We start from the raw sequence: 19574 nt of genomic DNA on the forward strand, positions 1-19574 counted from the left end.
CGAAAAGTAAATGTATATATAATATTATATAGTAATTTTGGTATTATTATTATTATTAAACGTTTGTAGATGTTGAAAAAAACATTTTTTTTTTTATATATATATTTTTGTGACTTACCCATCCCGAGTTCATAGTGTTCATACCGTTTACTAATAATTAATTAGTATATGTTGGTGCAACTATTTTTATTAGTAGCGGGGAGGAGAGTACCTTATTTAATGCTGGTGTAATCAAAGATTAAATTTACTTCTGTAGTACATAACAATATCTATAAGCTAAACATTTATATGAATTAGTATAATAAATTAATAAATAAAACTCAATATTAATTTTGGGATTGTTTGAATCCCGGAAGAAAAAAACTGAAATTAATTAATTAAACCAAAAATATTTCAACTACAATTATACATTATTTAGTCATTAAAATATTACCTGTTAATTAATTTGCTAATTTAATTATTTTGTCAAATTTATCACGTAGACGTAGGTAGATACTTTAGGTTTTATAGATGGGTACTATGTATACACATTATATACCAGGTGTTTAATAACCATAGAAATTCTTAATTAATGTATGCATATTTTAATTTTTAATACCTATATTTGGAGCAATAAAAGATAAGCAGTGAAATAACACTAGATACTGTACATTTATTTTATAATGTAAAATATTATATAACCTCATTAATTATATCATATTATCATTTATCAGTTACAATAAATTAATCAAATAGCTGTTTCCAAACTTATTGAATACTCTGAAAAATTATATAGAGATAATTGTATAAGAATTAATAAAAATTGTCAAAATCGCTCTACGTAATAATATAATTTATTTTGTTATAAATGTGTATATTTTTGTTTTAATATTTAAAATACAAAACTATAATAAAAACAAAAAAAAAGTAAGAAAACCTTAGAAATTTTAAATCAATAAGTTTTATAAATATATCTTTTCGATTAATTTTTATCTAACATTATTATAAGTGAATATGGTATTTTGCGCTAATTTTATTGCTATGAACTTTCCGTTTTTGCCAATACCGTTTTCCGTTTTCCGTCAATTATAAATTATAGAATTTTAAAATTTGGAAACCCTTACATAAAGATTTAATTATATTATATTTTTAGTAACTTTAATGTGTGTGTAGGTAGGTACCTATACACAGGCTACACACTATACAGTTAAATACTATACTAACCAATACTATTTAAATCATTAAGCATGATTTTTTTCAAGTTATTATATAGAAGTAAAATAATATTATAAAGATATTATTTAAATTATTTAAAAATTTTCCAAGATAAAACTAAAATACCAATAAAATTAGTCTTTCGAAAAAACATTTGATTCCTTTGAAATGAATTTATTTTGTTTGAGTAATCACTAATCACTAATTTAAATCGTATCATTCAATAATAATAAATTACTAAAATTTATTTGTAAATAAAAATATTTATTTTAAAGTGTTGAGATACTTGGGTACTTTTGGATGTTTGGGTGAAGGAAATTGACCGAATAAAAATAATATTTATGTACCATGCAAGACAAATATACGATAATTTATCTATTCAAATCGTGAAATTTGTATGTATGTGTGAATGATTTTATTATTCATTTTAAGAGTATACCTACATGGCTACATAAATATTAATATATTATGTGTTGTAAAAATATTTTCTGGGTTATATAGAAATCGAAATATTATGTTGACAATGGACAAAATATTATTTGTATACCTAAATTATGACGATGGTTAGTGGGATTTTTCTAGAGATATGAGTGCTGTAAATTTTTACTGGTATAAAAATTTACCGTACCGTCCGTATACCTACATTTTACAGACTTATTTTACTAACTATTATCTAATAATGCAATTAAAAACGTTTTCCAGATTTGTAAAGATCTATCTTTTTTGAGCAAGACTGTTCGCCTAAATATTTTAAAACTACTCTTATCTTTTCACCTAAGAATATTATATCACTGTTTGATCTCAATTTTATAAAATACAATAGGCAATAAATACAACAATATAAAACAGGAACGATTAGTCGGTATGATTTTATTAACTCAATGGCATTTAATTATTATAAATTATAAATTTAATAACTATAAGTTGACGATTTATATTTTGTAAATTATTTTTTTTAGTTTCTGAACGGAGTGATGAATGTATTGATTTTACAATAATGTGTGTATTTATTTTTATTTTATTTTTGTATCTGTCATCACGTTTTGGAGTAGAAATAATGCTTTTATTTTTGACTTCAGCCACTCTTTGAAAAGGAAAATTCATCTAGTTGGGGGGAGGGACAAAAGTAAAAAATTTCCAGTAGTTTTCAAAAGCGTCAGGAAAAACCCTAAAAAAGTGACGGAAAAACGGGAATTTTTACGCATAATCAGTTTTTGACAAAATCGATTTTTTTATTTTGCTATAACTCAAAAACGAATCATTGTAAACACTTGAAATTTTCACCAAATGTTTATATTAGCACTATCTATTTACGATTAAATTTTCAAAATATTTACCTTTTTTTAAGCTATTTGTAGACAATTGAAATTTAAGATTTTTCTAAGTTTTTTTCTTGAAATGCATATAAAAAAAATTTGGTACACCAAAAAATCTTTAAAATTGAATACAAGGTTTATTATAAGTTGTACTTATCGTAGTAAAAAAAAAAAAATCAAAAATCGTTGGTCACAATTTTTGTTGATAAGCATTTAAAGTTCAAATGTTTACAAAATATGTCAAAATCGCGAAAATTTGCAAGGAATTTTGAAGTTGAAAATTCATAAAATTGTTGTGTCTTATATCTATAAGCTTAAAAAACCTAATACAAGGTTCTTCATAAGTTTTTCTTCGAGTAACTGTAAAAAAAAATTCTAGGGTCAGTATAAAGAAATTATATTTTTTAATTGTACCTATAGAAAAAAAATCTTCAGTCAACAAAATACAATATAAAATTGAATACATAATTAGGTACCTATTACAAAATTATAAATAAAAAAAATTCAAAGGAAAATTACTAGTAAATTATTAGATTATTATAATATGATTAGTTAAAATAAATCAGATTAATTTCAATTTTTGTATACATAATTTATATTGTATAATATAATTAGTGGTGTTGTAGGCGAATAATTATTTCTATCGTCAAAATTTATCACGTTTTAGTAACTATATAATAATTAATAAGTAATAGCCATAATATCAATAATAATAATTATTATAAATAATTAAAAAAAAAAAATTGTATTTATTCTTAACTATTTGTTTTAACGGATTATTTAAACAAATTTAAACGGAAATTATTATTTCTACAATAATAGTAAATAAAAATAATATTGCATTAATTTTCATGCATAACAAAATTATATGAATGACATTTAAAAATGCTTCAACTTCATCATACTTCTAGGATTTTTTGAATTTTTCAATAATGTTTTGTGCATTTTTGATCGTTAAGACAAATATTAGTGATTATAATTATAAAAATTATTTCTTACGGTAACGTTTATATTAGGGAAATCCAAAATAGTTTTTTGTCAGTATTATTACAAATATATATCATGAAGTGTGCTCTGCACATTCTAACTTTGTAATTGTATTTAGAAGCGATTTTTATTCTATCCTTCACCATCTTTGAGTTGTCGCGATTTAATTGTAGTAATTTATAATAATTTATAGACTAAATGATCAAAGGCAGTAGAATTAAAATAATAAAAAATGTTATATAATTTACCGACATGTATATGTGATTGAAATGGTCAATGATTATTATACGCAGTAACTTAATTACGAGATTGACGTGTACATGTGTAATACACAGCTAGTATACATTCAATATTCAAATTCACAGAAATAATATTTTAATATAATACATGTTGTTTACTTTATATATCTCATATCTGTATGACTGTATGTATACTATCATTTATTTATATATTTTAAGTAGAGAAACAAATTATTATTATGAATACTGAGTAGTATACATAAAATTGCCGATCCTAGGACCTCCTCCTCCGCCACCGACGCCGCAGCCACACCACCAACACCCGCCACCACCACTGCTACCGACAACAACACTTTTCCACACCACTACCACACCTATACCGTTACACCGCGGTCGATGCCACACATCATCATATCCCTGCGTAATAATAAATTATTGCAATCATAAATGAGTATTTTGTCAACTCATGTCTGCAACAAGCTGTTCAAACAGTCCGCAGTAACATCTTAAATACTTATTAAACATTTGAATTAGGTATCCGTTATGCTAAATAATCATATTTCACAAGATGTTTTCTCACACACATATATATTATATATGTATTATCCAGCATTATTATCCAATTATTTTATTAAATCAGTATGAATCTGATATTGTATAAAAAAAGGTACACAGTTAAACGACTTATTTACAATGTATAATTTAGCAGCAGTGTTTTTTTTTTATTGTTTTATGAATACTCTCGGATAACTAATAAAAATACAATTCCAATTATTATATATATATATATATATATATTCTAAGCCTAATAAAAATGTTTAAGCATTTCCACATACACACATCTACCATCACAACCAGCTAGGTCTATTCTTAAAAGTAATTTAATAATATGTATTGATACATATTAGCAGCCATTGGGATCTACTACTACTATACGAAACACATCCACCCGTTATTTAACTTAGCCCATACACGCATTTACCTAATATATATACTTCTAACACAAGACACATACACATATACGCGCGCGCGCGCACACACATATATATATATACATACATGAGCAGTGAGCACACACATATACAATCACACACACACACACACATTACAGCTTCACATATACATTAAGGAAGTGTTCATGAATACAGATACCCCCGTCACGGCACACCGCCACCGATCTGTCAAGTCCGCCGCTGAATCAAAACTACCGTCTATAGGCGTGCGTACGTAGGGGGGTTCCGGGTGTGTCCGGGTACCCCCGACATGTAATTGGGGCCCTAAAATTTAAGTCCTAAAGTATACAATATATGGGTCTGTATTTTAACTAATGTTACTAGCATAAAAATGGTATTTTTTTCTAAAATATGTCGTAAAAAAAATTATGTTTCGGGATAAAAAAATAATACTGCAATGTAAAAATTTTTAAATTTGCTTGATATAACTTATTATGATTAAAACAGCTAGATGTCATTGACTACAAAAGTAAAAATAATAATTAAATATTGCAATTATCTTGAAAATAGATTTTTGACCTATCTAAATCTAATGACATATTATATTACTTGGTACTAGTAACTAGTAATACCACTGATTAATATGTGATATAAATATATAATGTAACTAATGTGAGTAATATTTATTCGTGTATTATAATTTATTAAAATATGTACATATCTTGTTAACGAGGGCCCAAATTAAGAAAAAGGCCCCAAAAAATTGTAGGCACCCCCGAAATTCAGGTTTGCATATCTAATATTATAGTATATTTTATATTGCTAGGTATAGGTAATATTTATTTCTATTAGATATTTAGATATATACAATATACATAATACATATATTTATCTTATTTATCTACCTATAACATAGTATAATATTATATATATAATTATATATAGGTACATATTATATGTAACATATAAATATATAATATTATATTATGATATTATTTAAATGATTGAAAACAGAGTTCATTTTTTAAGAAAACTGGCGGACGCACCCATATAAATATACAGATTTTAATGTACTAGTACTATCTACCTATATTAAAATTAACTCTTGAAGTTATACTTTTTTTAAATTATTAAGTTTTTTTACATAACTTCACTAGTTTACCGATTTTGTTTATAATATTTTAGTCTCATTTAACATAAACAAATAAAATAAAATACGGAACTACGTTACATTACAACATTGTTTTTGCTAGCGTTTTGTATCTGTATTCGGTAATCGGTGACTTTGTTATTAGTTATTACGACTACGAGTATAAAAAATAATAATAATCGTTTATAAATAAATCCTTATTCAGGATATTCGCCCCTATTATATTTATATATATAAGTATAATTCGTACATTGTATAAATTGTTTAAACGAAATATAAAATAACTTATCGGGAATACATTATTGATCACTTCATATTAATATCAATTTTTATGATTATTAAAATCACACGAACAGATATTTTGCTATTGCTTTATACTTAAGCCGGATTTACACGACGATAGTAAAACCCAATAGCTTCTATCGTGAGAGTGTCATCGTGTAAATGTTATGATGGTAATTATCGAACTATTGCAATAGTGCTAAAACACTATCAAGCATGCATGATAGTTTGAAGTCCTATTGTTCTACCAGCGTGTAGTACTATCATCGCGCTACACTATTGTGATAGGTACAAACATACATACTACATACATACTACATACATAATCAACTATCATGTGACATGTATGATAATTGATAGTATATTTACAGCTATAGCAATAAGCCTATTTATGCATTACCTATACACGTATATATTATATTTTATGTTATTTCATAAAATAAATTATATCTTTAATTTTTAAAATATTATAGGGCAATTTAATCTATTAAAGTCAGGCCAGTCCAACACTGTAACGTACTCAATATACCTAATGTTAAATATATTGTTATAGAATATATTAATATGATGTATATAATATGGAAGTTTTAATGGTTTCATAATATATTACATTTTGCGTATTTTGAAAATTTCCGACTAGTACTTACAGTTACTGACATTAGGGGGGTGTTAAATCCCCCCCACCCGTAAAATCGCCGCTGTCTGTAAGTAGGTATATACACTGATACACTAGTGAAGTACACTACACGATTACACAGTACATACGAATGCGTTGCAGTGAGAAATGTTTATCTCCCGATGTAATAAAACTATATAGTACAATAAAATATAGTTTAGCGATGTTTATTCAAATGAGAGATCGATTAAATATATTAGATACCTAAACAACTTGGAAAAAGGTCGTCATTAAATAAATTAATATAATATATCATTATGGAATACAAGGGTTGTAGTATTGGAGATTGGATGATAAATTATTTAAATGGTTCCGGTACTACAAAATTTAATAATTACTTTGCATTGCCATCGATCATAATAAAATAGTTCAAAAATAGAAAAATATATATATTTTCGGTTATCGTGAACTTGTAGATAGTATAATGGGCTACTAGTTATTACCGGTTCTAAGAACTCTCCGGAAATAATATTATGCAATTTATTTAGCAATACAATTAATCGGCAAGTGGCGGCTCGTGGGTTTTTAATGAAGTGTACATCCAAAAAATATATAACCAATATTATATAATATACTATAGATAGTATTAAATAATCGTTTACAAATTTTAGTTATTTACCTTTTACTTTACGAACATTATCAACAGATAAATTATAAACGAGTAAGAGTGAAAACTGAAAATAAATTATAATGCCTACGCCGAAAATAATTCGCTAAAAACAATTTAATTGGTTATACATGCATAGAAACGAATTAATTAACCCCATTATAACGAAGGCCGTGTGTTTTGAGTTGTTTTAATTTGTACACTGTATAAATGACAAATGTGCACAGCGATGTGTGCACTACTGCACTAGAACTACAATACGAGTACATACCGATACCGTTCCTGGCGTTCGGGCGCGGAAAACCGCCCGGCCGTTTGGTTTTTTCGAAATAATCCAATCCAAATATTTATATTATTTTCATATTCTGAACATTTGTGTTTATATTTTTATATTTTGAAACATAATCTTAACAACACATTACCACTATTGCCTTAAACTGATTACAGGTAGGTACTTAGTGTCGTTATTATGATTTATGTTTTCAATTTTTCTTAAGTTTGGATAGGTAGTGCACTCGTGCACGTATACACGAGCCCCCACTATAGAAAAATCCTCAAACTCGTATTAGTCGTATTGAAGATCACGAGCGCTTATAAAAATCGGGACCATCATTTTAACGACATTCTATATGGCTATATTGACAATACAATATTATGGATAAATAATGTAAAGGGACCTGTGTAATAAATTCTGGGTATTGAATACGAAAAGAAATAGTAATAATGAAGAGTTACTTTTTATTTTCTTTCAAACGAAACGTGTATGTATATGTTCTGTATAATATAATGTTATAATGTCGTTTGCCTTTCAAGGAACGTGTCGAATGCGTCTCGGTGGGATTTCAGTATTTCACCCGCATTGTCGTATAGCTAAACCGTAACCTTGCGATGAACGATACACTGTTAGACCGCCTAGCCAATGACCATCGCAGTCAACCCCCTCCGGAGTTTGCTCACCGACTGGCAACGCTACGCCGCGCCACCACCGGTATCCGTGTCACGAACAAACAGACGCCGCTTCACCGTCCGCCATTTCGTCTTCGTTAGTGAATCCGGACTTATGCGGTGCGCTCTTGCCGTTCGTGGCGTCCGACGATTTCTGCCCACGTGTTCAGACTTCAATAATAATTGTGATTGTAATAAACTGTTCCGCCGTCCATCATTATTGTGCACGACAGACGATTCATTTTTTTTAATTACACGTATTTCCATTTATCCACGGCAAGACCCGGATCGTTTCGATATTTGCGAAACCCTGAACAAGGACGAACGGACCGGTAAGTTTTTTTTGGATTTTTGTTAAATAATGTTTATGCATCTTAATTCGTAATAGTTTCAAGCTGATGACAATAACTTTTTAACTTTATTTCATTTTTGAACTTGTCGACAAAATTGATAACGTGTAAATAATATTATGATAAAATTTTTTTACATTTTAATTATTAAATAGATATACCTATAATACCTACCTATAATTATTTTTAAAGAATTCACAAAACAAAATTATTGCAAGTCAATTTTGTTGCACTAATGACAATATCTACCTCGCAAATAAATTTTTTGTACTTTTCATGAGAGACAAAAAACAGAATAATTATTGTTACACATTGACTACATTCTTTATGTTTGCATTTAAAACAATTTATATTTTTTTTGAACATTATATGTATAAATAAACCATTCATTTTTTTATGTACACGATTAAATTTAAATACTTGATTTGCTCTACCAGTAATCTAGATATGTGGAATTTCTGTTAAATATGTGAGGTATTACTGTTTGTAAAATTATTAATTTATAAATTATTATTAATAAATAATCATTTTTGTAAAAATTATTATTTAAACAATATTTAATGGTAAATAATATTAATTTGCATTGACCTTGCAATTATACCCCTTATTTTACTTCATTGCTAAACTAGGTATTAATTTATATTTAAAGATAGGTAAGTTGTAGCGTGGATCAGTCTTTACAGGAAACATGATATTATGAAAATAAAAACACAGGATTATTTAAAATAACAGCACAAGTAAATCAAAAAATAAACTAATTTAATATAGTATATTAATGTAAGATGTTAAATATATTATAAATAAAAAGTATTTAAATGCAGTCATATTATTATATTATTTATTGAATATTAAAATACATTAGACTTAAGGATAATTATTATTGTTGAAGATAAATATTGCATTACCAAATTTTGGATCTACTCGATTTAACAGATAACTCAGCGTAAATGCAATAATCGACTTTATTAAACTCACCATTGATCATGTTGGCTATTGCTTAAATTACTAAATCTATGTGTTTATGTTGTCGTGTATTAGTGTGTAATATCATTTAAATATTTACTGAATAGTGTTGCTGTTTGTTTAATTAACTGATAGCATTTACATTTTTATAAAATGCTGGGATCCTTTTTTAATTTATAATAATTTATTACATGATAGTTATTGGCCTAAAAATATTAACAAAGGACTTAGTTATACATTTGTTTACATATTGCATATTTTTTTGCAAAAAGAAAGGTCCAATTTACGGGGGGTTAAACCAAATGACCCCCCCTCCCCCGCGAGTACCTATAATAAAATTAAACACATCAGAATTACAAACAATTATGCACTATTAATAAACAATACAATATAAAACATCTTCAAGTAAATCTTTATTTAATATACCTTACTAAACAACATTAAAAATACTATAAAAAAAGAGAAAAAAACTATTTGATATACCTATTGCAGTCTTGCATCAGTCAAAATTAATTATAAAAATATTTTTAAAAAATAACACAAGTAATTAAAATAACGTAGATAGTTAAAACTTTTAAAACAAAACAAAATTATAATACATTATTTAATTAACGTATACAGCCTTTTCACAGTTGCAGTCTTGCATCAGTCTTGATAAATTAATTATTTTTATACATAAGTACATATTACAAGAAAGATCAGTTCTTCAACTGAACTGAATTGAAAATTAATTATAAAAATATTTTTAAAAAATAACAAATAATTATAATAACATAGATAGTTAAGACTAATAAAACAAAACAAAATTATAATACATTTTTAATTAACGTATACAGCCTTTTCGCAGTTTTGACAAATAAAGAGAATATCTTCACAATTGAGATCATCATTGGTATCTTTCATAGCACATCGTTTATGGTATTTATTGTTGCAAAAATTACACTCAACACCCAAATCAGTAACTTTTATTTCAGTGTCACATGAAATATAACAACTACTTTCAATTACACTATTAAATATATTTATATTGAAAGGTTCTTCAAGATCTATGTCTACATTATTAGTACCTTCAAAATGTTAATAACTAATAGTTTGGCTAGTGACAGTTGTCGGTTTTTTATTTTTATTAAGTACTGGAAAAAGATTTTTACAACTTTTTGCTTTGTTAATTTAGTGGGTTGTTTTGCTTTTAAAATTTTATTTTCCTCCCTAAGTCTTTTTCTTGTTTCTTTGTCTTCTTCAATTGTTCGTTTAGCATGTTCTTTCTGTTCATACAAATATTAACAATTTTTGGATGTTATAACATAAGGAACTCGTTCAGTCATTCTATTGTTTTTTTGTTTGGGAGTTACAGGCCATACAAGACATGACTCTATTGGTGTTATATTTAACTTTTTAACATTAACAAGGTTTGTAGGTGTGTTTACAGGTTTTTCTAAAATGTTACTTGATGTTGTGATTTATGTCTGTTGTCTAAATAGTTCATTTTGATTATTAGTAACAATACAATTAGGAGATTGTGCTTTAGAGTAGTATAGTGATATTTGATTAGTACTATTAATATCATAAGGTTGGGCAGTAGAATTTATTGGTGATAATCTAATAGTGCTCTCATCACTATTATTCTTCTTTAATTTTTCAAATAATCTGTACAAAGTAAAAAATTCTTCTGAATACTTTTGGGTTTCTACCTCATCATGTATGTTGTTAAACTTCTCCAATGTTTCAGCATCAACAATATCAGAAAAATCATTAAAACTTAGTCGAGTAGCAAGAGCAGTATTAGTACTTTTGGTAATGTCACTATTATCTGTATCATTTAATTCAGGACCTTTATTTTTTCCTAAACATTTCTTAATGTCTATTTGATTTACATTCCATGGGTATAACCCACATGCCCTAAAACCGTTAATCAAAACTTCACTTTTCACAGTATTTTTTATGACTTTATTCTTAATAAACTAATTAAAAAATAATTTTATTCTATTGGTGCAAAATCTTTCTTTGTAACTGCACAATTTGGATTTTGATTACGCCACTCAAATAATCCCCTTTTCCAACCAGACTTAAGAGGTTTAAATGCGGCCACATCAGCTGGTTGTAATATTCTTGTAGCATTAGGATACAAAGCAATTAGAATTATATTTAATTGCGAACACAAATTGCTTAGTTGGTATGTAAGGTGACTTTTATGCCTATTGACAAAGAGAATAACAGGAAATTGAATACTATTTTCAATCAAGAAAGGATGAAAAACATAAGCAATGTATTCATAAAACACTTCAGCCTTCATCCAACTTGTATCAGACCTTCCAACGCTTCAATTAGGAGGTACAGAATCAATTATATGTTGTGGAATACGTTTATAGCTATAAATAACCATTGGGTGACACATAATTCCTGCCGCATTGAAGGTAAACATAACAGTTAAATTTTCCTTCTCGTTTCCTTTGGCCACTTCATAAACATCTTTTGCCCCTTTTGGCCCTAGGACAGACTTTGTTTTAGGACAAAGAGAAAAACCTGTTTCATCTTCATTGAAAACTCGAGAAGGATCGTTTAAAATAATTGACAAATTTTCATCAGATAAATATTGATGAATATCGTCAAACCACTTCCTAATATTTTGCTCACTTGCAGATGTCACATGTTCACTTGTTCAAGTGAACAAGACGTTTTATCACTGAGATCACACGGTTTCTTCTTAAAAAGGCTTTATACCAAGCAATTCCTAAAAATAAAAATAGTATACCTAATTAATAAATGTATATTTTAGATTTTCCTAAGTAAATTTCCTAGCATACCTATAAAGTTAAAATACTTTTAAAGCAATAATGTAGAATCACGCGAAACAGTAGGTAACTAACTTAGTGGATACCCAGAACCATAAGAAATGTTCATACCCACTGTATATATAACAGTATTTATTTACCTCTGAGTATAAATTAATCTTGTAATAAACTTTAATATCATATTTCTATAGACAATGTTTATCAAATTGTTATTTAATAACAAATAATTTTAAAATTTTAAATATTTAGTACTTATACCTATTTAATATGGTCCAATAAAAAAATAGTGTGCCTCAATCTAATTCTTACTAACTACATATTATGTTTTTAATGAAGTAATGTATTATAATTTATTTAAAACAATAACTTTTATGTTACTTTTAACAAAATAACTTATTTAATAACTACCTATAATAATAATTTACTCAATAACTTTTTAAGTACCTACCTATTTAAACTAATTTATAAACAAAGAAATAATATTTTCTTTTAATTTACATTTATTTCTTAATAAAGTAACATTAATCAATTTCATTAATAGGTAGGTATTTGTTAAATTTTTAATAAAAAGTCCTATGGTACAAAGCATTATTATTAAATTGTTGATGAATTGTTTGTCAATTTATTTGATTATACATTAGACTAAACAGCTTTGTTTGTTAGTTGTGTTTAAATAATAATGATTATTATTTTATTTATAAAGACCTAATAGGTATATAAAAAACATTATAATTACCAGGATAATTATTTTTAAACGGACTAGACCTTCCTTGTTCATCTAAGAACTGCTTGACACTCAACTGCAAGTCCTCCTTGCGTCTAGGAAATCCTTTTTTAGAGCATTCCAAATTCCATCGTACTAGAATTTCTTCTTCTAATTTGGTTAGGATACTTGAAGGGCCACAATTAAATGTTGGTCTGTCTCTATTTTTGTCTTAATTGCAAGGTTGATCTATTGATGTTAAATTGTTTGGAAGCTGTTTTTTTTGACATGCCATTATCAACAGCTAGTATTGCTGCAGCAATATTATCGTCAAAAAATTAGTTGATTTTTTTGGCATAGCTGTAAAAAAACATTTAATTGTTAAAAAGATATTATTTTATTATATTATTTTATATGGTCACGTTACCTATACATCAATTATACTTATTGAAAATATAAATATATTACAGATTGAACCTTAAAGAAATATGAAATATTTAAAAAATATTATTTACAATATAAAAATGTTTTCTAATGACTAGAACTGGTGAATTTTACTTGCAACAGAGTATAGTTACTACATTTTAAAGGATAATATTTAAATTTAAATTTAATATTTTAACAGAGGCGGTTTGAATGTATTAAAGTTGGTGGTGCAAGACAATATATAGACACCCCCCCCCCCTATTTTCACAAAAATAACAAATAAATATATTTTTTCATGTACCTAATTTTTTAGTAACCTCAGTTGTTTATACTTTTTATATTAGCAATGATTGTGTAATGATTGTTGTAATTAAAAATTAATCAAATAAAAATAAAAAGTAGATACATACTATTTTATAGTATTATTCATATTGAAGTTTGATGAATAGGTACTTAAATATTCAAATATCACTATATTTATTATATATTCGTAATACATATAACAAGCCAAAAAGTAGTACAGACAATATGATATAAAAACAAATTAAACTTAAGAAAATAAAAGTGCTGATTGTAACAGTTTTGACCTTGCGCCATACATATTAATAGCTTCATCTATTGGTATATCAATATCAGCATTACATGATATCAACATTAAATGATCAAGTCTAGATTCAGACATTGTTGAGCGAAGATTGGTTTTGATTAATTTTAGTTTTGAAAAACACCTTTCAGCACTTGTTGACGTTGGAGGTAAAGAGCAAATACCTTTGTAAGCTAAGTACAAATTTGGAAACGCCACCGACATACCTGTGTTACTGAGAGTTTTAAATATATCTAATAGTTTTAATACATTTGTTCTTCATCATTGGACCTCATGCTATCATTATCGCTGCTATTATTCTCGTGGCTGAATGCATTAATTGTTGTATTATTATCAATATTTTCTGATACTTCAGGACATGTTTCATGAAATTTTTAAAGTTTTTGGAGAATAAATTATACTCGGTACTTAAACTATCCTGATCAATGTTTGTGGATGATAACCATTTACATATATAATTAAATGAGCTAGGTGTGGTAGCAGATTTTTGAAGTAAATGTTCAGCAGAAAACAATGAAATTTCATTAAACACATTTTCAGCATCGTTATACCTGTCATCCAGCTTCATTAAAGTTTTATCAAGAGTCATATTATATACTTCGCTAATATAGCGGTCCTTTGTAGACAGAAGTCGCTCATCATTTGTTTTTTCCCCACTCATTTTTTTTTTAATAGAAGTACGTTTAATCGGCATATTTTTTTCTTCTAAGTCTAAACTTGTGCAAAATGATTCATAATCAGAAAATATGTTGGATAAATTATCATCTATTCTCATATCATTTAAAAATTGTCGTGTAGCTTTAACAAGTTTCATTGCTTGAATAAAATCCATATTTGGAGCTTGTAAATAAACAGATAATGGTGTCGTAGCTGAAAATATTTTTTTCATTAAATGAGCTGTGACTATAAAAGAAAATTTGTTTAAGTTTTTATAAAACCCCTTGGCCATGTCACGGATTTTTTTATCAGCCTCTTCTGACATAATATATTTTAATGTTTCAATTACTGCTTTATATGTTTTTAACATAACATCAATACAACGATCATGGTAAGTCTATCTTGTATTTGAAAAGTGTTGTAACCTTCGAATACGCTGTTTAGGATAGATTAATTTTTGTAATTCAACATATTTGGCTGTGCGTTTTCTTGCACTAAGAAAATTTACCAAACTTCTGACTGTTCCAAAGAAATCTTGAACTTCGGCAGTTGCTTCACATGCATCACACACTGCTAAATTTAAGCAATGAGCAAAACACCAAACATGCAGAGCATTAGGATTATGATTTTGAATTAGTGTACGTAAACCTTTTATTGCACCTTGCATGTTAGAAGCACCATCGTATGCTTGGCCAACTAATTCTTTTTTCCAATTTAATGTATGGTTGTCACATATTTTACTAAATAATTGAAACATACCATTACCGGTAGAATCCACAGTTTCATCAACACATATTAATCTTTCATAGATAGTACCATCAGTAGTACAATAACGTAATACAAAAGCGAATTGATCTAGCTTAGATACATCAGTAGTAGAATCTAGTATTAGTGAATACATCCCTGATAACTTTACTTCATTAAGTATTTTCTTACGAATTGTTTCTGCTATACATTCAAGCATTACGTTTTGTGATCCTTTAGACATAAAAGACAGTCTTGTTTTCTTGGACGATGATTGTATACGATCCAAGTGTGCGCGTAAAACTGGATGGTATTTTAAAAAAAGGTTAACCCAGTCAAGAAATTGTCCTTGAATATTATCATTTGCTGATTCTAAATGTCCTCTTAAAGCTGAGTTATGTTTTGCTAAGCATACAACAATGTCCATGAGAACTTTCACAATTTCTCTATTTGCAGCAACTTGTGTATTAGAAGATTTTGTTAGTTTTAAATCTATACGGTTGTTATTAATATACATAACTCGATTTAATTCAGCCTCTAAATGATCTTTACATGTCTCATGTTTATATAATCTCCCATGAATTCCAGATAGGTGACCCCATGAATTACAACCAGAACTAGCAAACAAACCTTTTTGTGCTCGTGGTGTACCAAAAAGTTTGCATGTCCAACAGTATACTTTATCAGTAGATGGTGAATAGGCAAGCCATGTTCTATTTTCAGTTTTTTCATTTACCAGTTTGGTATAATATACCATTGAAAATGAACGCGAAGGTGTAGACGAATCATGTGGGAATTTCTTTCCAGGTAGATCAATATCTTTTGACTGACATGGACCCAATTCTAATAATGAAAGTTTTAAACCAGGCGATATTGTTTTTCCTATATAAAATGCTGGATCATTTTGAAATTTGGTTGTAGCCAAAGAATTATCAGGAATAAAATTAATTGGTTCTTCTGAATAACAGTCTTCCAAATCAATTACTGTCTTCTTAAATAATTGATTAGAATCTTTAAAAAAAAAGAAAATGATTTTTAATATTATGGAATTATTGAAATTATTACCATGAGTTTTATTTAAAAATGCACAAGTAAGCAAAAACATTAATAAATTATAATATAAATAATTTTATAATTGCATAGTTAAAACACCATTGATCAGAATATCATTATAATATAACATGGTACAAAGGTATAACAGACAAATATGCAAATGGATTTGGAACGTTAATACAATTTAAACTAAATTCATTCTATACATAAGTGCTAGGTTAAGTAGGTTTTAGGTATACAATGTTATACTATTTTATCAATTCACAAATAAAATATAAATAATGTATAATGTATATTAAAATTTGTAAATTATAATATACACAAAAATTAAACACTTGAACATAGATCAAAGCCCACACGCTATTTAAAAATACACTGAACATGAGCAACATTAAAATTATCTAAATAGATGTCTGAAATAACTCAGAAATAATTTTTCTAGAATTTAAATTAAAAAAATATTAGCTGTAGATACAACTATAGCTTGACTTCTGAATATTTGACTTAATAATTTTAATTCAATGCCTGATTATGCCTGCAAGATTACATTCAGAATCAACTTGTCTTTAAAATAAAACTGAAATAAAATATTATGTCCTTAAAATAAAATACCTTGTAACTTATAGCTACAATTAACATTAATATTAATATTGGACAATATTAAACCTCGGTTTAGTACCTTAAACATAAAATAAACTATTAAAATAATAATTAAAGAAATGTACTAGATTTTAATATTTTATCATAACATTTTAAATCACATAATTATCAGCTATAAAACAAATGTAAATGTTAAAAAAAAAATAATAACCACCAATGGTTAGTTATCCAATTTATAGAAACAATTAATTAAACAAACATGCAACATCTAAGAACAATACAGATAAATTGATAAACATAAAACACAGGCCACATTGGTAAATATATAAATACAATACCATCTGATGTACTGGCCACTGACAATTGAAAGTCGATCACATTATTTATTGTTTTACTTGTAGATTCACAGATCTTAACAGTTTGTTCTAAAATATTTGGTTTTGTTAAATAAACTTATAAATAATATACAAATTTAAAAATTATATTCAAATATTAACACAATACCTGATTCTAAAGTGGATGGAGCCACTGTATTAGTTATTGTTTTACTTGTAGATTCACAGATCTTAACAGTTTGTTCTAAAATATTTGGTTTTGTTAAATAAACTTATAAATAATATACAAATTTAAAAATTATATTCAAATATTAACACAATACCTGATTCTAAAGTGGATGGAGCCACTATATTAGTCATAATTTCACTTGTAGACTCACAATTACTTGTAATGCCAGATTCTATAATATTAGAATTCATCACTAAACGATAATTTATATTATTAGAAGATGATGTTTTACAAGTGGACATAGATGTCGTTTGATCTATAATAGAATATGTACAATTAGATTGTTTAATATTTTAAAATAAAATTGTAAGTTCTAATTTACTTCAAAAACTTACTTTCTTCAGATGTTTGGATAATAGGTTCAGTAACAGCGAAATATTTAGTAATATTTGAATTGTTACTAGTAGTTATTTTTCTTTTTTTACAAGAATAAATATTAAGTTCATAATTATGTTTATTCATTAGACTGAGATTTTTACCACACGAGCAAATTTTGAATTTTGGTTGTGACGACATTATTCTATTTTTAATCTTAAGCCGAGATACTGATCGAAAAGAACTGTAGAAAAGTATCATATTATTCATATTATATTAATATGTTATTCATATTTAAAATTACAAATTTAATAATACTTAAAGCTTTCCACTTACGTTTTAAAATACTTAAAATAACAGAACACTGAATAGAAAATAATAACACCACTTATTACAACAATTTTCGATTAATAAACAATATTTTTATTATTTTTGACTAGCAGTTTGTAGTTTTGAACCATTGCAGACGTTAGCGACGTTCCGACGAATGACAAATAACGATATTATTGTGTAATCATTATAATTAGTAGACACGATAAATTGGTGAAACATGGATAAACCCATAATGGTATATTTTAAAAATAAACCCATCGAATTCACAAAACAGATTAAAAAGTTGATAGCTGAACATACAACACATACCTATACCTATATAACTGACTGCTATATTATTATATTATCATTGAATGATCTGCATAGACATAATATTATTTTATCTAATATAGTTAAATTAGTTATACTCAAGGTCAATATCACCCACGACCCACCCACCCACCCACAAAATATTGGTGGTGCAGTGCACCAAAAACAGTATACTCAAACCGCCTCTGTATTTTAACATAGTTTTTTAATATATTTTGCAGCTTACCAACTATGACATCAGCTCTAGATCATGTATCAAGGAGATGGAAGAAGACTACACATTTAATAAACCATACCAGAAGATGAAATTGCTGTATCATATGGTAAAATAATTAATTGTAGTAACTAGTAACTAATTATGTATGGTCTAATCCATTAACGAAAATTAAACCATTATAAATAAAAAGTATATTTTTTTAAATTAAACTACCTATACTCTGATGATATCCCAAGAACCAATTAGTAAGAAAATCTGATAAAAATTTGTAATTACTGTTTTGAATAGTGTCAGTTTTTGAAAAAATTATTAAATAAAATAAATAAATATGTACCAGGAAATTAATAATATTTTCATACAAAATATAATTTTTTAATAAATTTATAGATGCTTAGTATTTCAGATTGCATAAAAAATGATAAAAGTAAATTCAGACATTGTGTTAAATTTATGCTAAAAATATTTTGCCTTTTAATGTACAACATAATTATATTATATATATTATACTAATTGAGAACCTTCTGTTTAATGTGTTCACTTAAAATGTCTTGTTTTAAATTGAAAATCAATATCACATACATGTTTTGATGTAGTT

Source organism: Rhopalosiphum padi, chromosome 3, assembly GCF_020882245.1.
Source record: "Rhopalosiphum padi isolate XX-2018 chromosome 3, ASM2088224v1, whole genome shotgun sequence".
Classification (NCBI taxonomy): Eukaryota; Metazoa; Arthropoda; class Insecta; order Hemiptera; family Aphididae; genus Rhopalosiphum; species Rhopalosiphum padi.